We start from the raw sequence: 3750 nt of genomic DNA on the forward strand, positions 1-3750 counted from the left end.
CAGCTTGCTTGTTTACTACTTAGAACACGGGTGTCAGTGCCATCAGCGCCATCTTGTAATGGCAAATGTGAAGGCGGCTCCTTACATTAGAGCACAGCTGCATTGCAGATGAGTGTTAGAGCACAGCTGCATTGCAGATGGGTGTTAGAGTACAGCTGCATTACAGATGAGTGTTAGAGCACAGCTGCATTACAGATGAGTGTTAGAGCACAGCTGCATTGCAGATGGGTGTTAGAGCACAGCTGCATTGCAGACGGGTGTTAGAGCGCAGCTGCATTACTCTGGGTCAGGGTGTGGAAGAGTATGCAATGTAAGATTACAGCTATGCATTAGCTTAGGCTGTAAACGTTGATTAAATGGAAAATCCAAAGTGAGTTAGGTTGTTACATTGTTCTCTTAAAATCAAGTTAAACAGGGTGAGTGTAGGATAGCAGCCTCAAGTCTTTATTTTTTTGTGCTAATTATTTTATTCAGCCTCAAGTCTTATGTGACTTCAAGGTATATTATTAACTGTGGCTGTGAGGTCCGGCAAAAGTTCTCCTCTTAGAATGTAAGGGTTTTTTTTTTTTTAATCACATTGCATCACCATATTATGTATTCATGTGAACTGAGGTGGCGATTGAATCAAAACATTAATCAACACTGAAAACTGTGAAAGGTGACATGTCCTACTTTGTCAAGTAGACAACTGATACCTAATCTTGTCATATATGTGCATGTACATGTGTGCAAGTGTGTGTGGAAGCCAAAGATTAACACTGAGTATCTTCCTTAATTACTCTCCACCATCTCTATTGAGACAGGGTCTTTCATGGACTTGGGGTTCACCAGTGCAGCTAGATGGTCAACAAGCCCAGGACACTCTATGCTCCCCACAGCACTGGGATTACACCCGTGTATTCCACTACACCTGGCTTATACACGGGTGCTGGAGGTAAACTTGGGCCCTCAGGCTTGCCTTGGAAGCACTTTCCTGACTGAGCCTTCTCCAGACCCAATATCTAGCTCTTTATGTAAAAATATACACATTCATTTTATAGCATGTAAAATTGCTTTCATCTTTAATAAATTATAGGTGTACATATATGCCAAGGAAAATTCTAAGATTTGTTGGTTTTTCTTTCTTTCTTTCTTTCTTTCTTTTTAAGTTTTAGTTATATGTGTGTCTGTGAGGGGAGGGAAGGTGCTTGTGAGCACAGTACCCACCGAGGTCAGAAGAGGTGGCCAGACCCATTGGAACTGGTGTAACAGTTGTGAGCCACCTGCTATGAGTGCTGGGATTGGAAATTGAATCCACTGACCCAGGTCTGCCAAAGAACTGTTTCAACATAAGTAAAAAGATACCTTACAAAGGTAAGGTACAATTCATCTTGGCAGGTAAGGGCTTGCAGCAGACCTGTGAAGCCTCTAGTCATACTGTGTTCAAACGTCAGGAAGGAGAGAGAGAGATGGAAGCTGGTGCCAAGCTCATGTTCTCTTTTGTATTTGAAAACCCAGCACCAGAGGCCATGGAATGATGACGCCCACATTTAGGAGAGGGCTTCCCACTTCAGTTAGAAACTTCCTACCCAGTCTAGAAACTCTGTCACAGGCAAAGTTCTGAGGTCCATCTCCTAGATCATTCTAGATCCTGTCCAGTTTACAACCGTACACAGCACGCCACATGGCAGGTTTATACTGAGATCTTCCGAGGCGATGAAAACCAGGAAGTAACTGAAGAGGCCTCCTTTCTGAGGCTCCTCCCCTCACAGCTTTCTAGATGCCATGGGGTGAACAGCTTTCCTGCACCACGGACTTCCTTTCTGCCTTTCCAAACTCGTAACACCGTTTGAAAACTCTGAAACCGTGAGTCAAAATACACCGTTCCTCCTTTACGTCAGTCTTTCTGAGGTTTCTCGTCCTAGTGAAGAAACGCTGACTGACACAGGGAGTGATCAGGTCAGGAGTCCATCTGTGCCTGTGGGTGAGTGTCCCTACAAAAGAAACCCGGAGAATGTGCTCTCTCACCATTGCAAGATGCAGCATCCGTGAACCAGGAAGTGGGCCCCACCACACCCTGAACCTTCTGGTGCTTTTATCTTGCACTTCTCAGTCCTCAAAATGGTGAGAATTGTATTTCTGTTGTTATAACTTATCCAGTCTAAGCTAGTTGGGCATTCCCTTGAGAAAGGATAACAGCTACCCAGGGAAAGAATCAGTCTAATTTTCCTACCAAGACCTCATCTTTTAACTTCAGGTGACAGTTCAGAACAAGTGAAGGACTGTGCACGAATCACACCAGGCCACGGAACTGCATTCTTTCCATCCCAACACTGGGGAAGCAGAGGCAAATGCATCTTTGTGAATTTGAGGCCTGCTTGCTCTACATAGTTCCAGGCCAGCCAGGGCTATTCAGTGAGGCTCTAAGAATCAAATGACACATAGGAGAGAATTGTCTTGCACGCGTCCGACTCGACCAGCAAGAACAACGCTGCAACAGGATCCTTCTGCACATGTTTATTGGGAGAGCTTGATTGTAGAGGTGAATAGACCCCGAGCCCAGAACTGGTGCTGCTTTATATAGGCCTAGGAGAGGCGTGTCTCACACCCGGATTGGTTGTGCTTGGTTGATGCTTACCACCTCATTTGCATGCCTACATCTGATTGGTTAATTTCTCTCTCATGTGATTGGTTAACTTCTCTCTCATCTGATTGGTCAACTTCTCTCTCATCTGATTGGTTAATTTTGGTTAATTCTCAAAACCTCATCTTGGCAAAAAAAACTTTACTGCCTATGTATGCGTGGTGGCCAGCAGAAGCCAGCGCCACCCTGCAACGGCACATGTGGCTTCCCACAGAATTGCACAGGAATTCTTCCCAGGGTGGTCTCCCTCACACCTGAGAAGGCACCTCAGTGCCCTCTGGCATTCCTGCCTGTGGATGTCCCCTACACACACCATGCTGATGGAAGACGATGTGAAGTAGAAAGGTTATTACTCAGCCTCTTCCTCTCTCTCATTTGCTACACTCTCCTCACAGTAGAGAGAAGAGATCACCAGACATGAGGCTGCTGGGGAAAACTAAGAATTGACTTAGAAGCCACAGCTCCTCAAAGCACGCTGTTCTAGGGCTCCCAACGCACACAGACAGTGCCTGTTCAGAGCAAGAGCACCACAAACACTCGCCTAACCCTGCTGCCCACAGCCAACCGAACATCACTGAGACTCCTCTAGCAACTTTCTGGCTCTGAATGCTGGCCTTTTTCTTCCAGGACCATCCTAAGGTCTCAAACACCCTGTTACTGTCTTTAACTTCCTCCTGTTGAGATGTCCCCAACTTCACCCTATAACCTCATGACATCGACAGTTGGGGATTCTGGTCTCTGACTGATGGGTATCAACTCCCAATTTGAGCAGCCAATAGTCTCTGCAGCTGTCCCTAGATTGACCAGTACGGAGTGATAAGCCTTAAAGTGAAGTGCCAGGGTCGTTGGTGTCTAGTATAAATAAAGAACCTCAAGTTTGGAGATGAGAAAAGAACATGGCTCACACGGGAACTAACTGTGCAATGCGGTGGGAGACACCATATGTGTACTTGTGACTGTCATATGTGCCTGGTCCATGCATAGGGAACAACTAGACTGCATTCTTATGTCCCCTTCATTTCTGCCTCTGGGGAATTCTTGAATTGCCTGGGTATAAGAATACATTATTCCTACATGTGCTCATTCATGAAGTGACCTCACCACAGCAAGGTTTGAACAGTACAAAA

Source organism: Mus caroli, chromosome 2 (genome assembly GCF_900094665.2).
Source record: "Mus caroli chromosome 2, CAROLI_EIJ_v1.1, whole genome shotgun sequence".
NCBI classification, from domain to species: domain Eukaryota; kingdom Metazoa; phylum Chordata; class Mammalia; order Rodentia; family Muridae; genus Mus; species Mus caroli.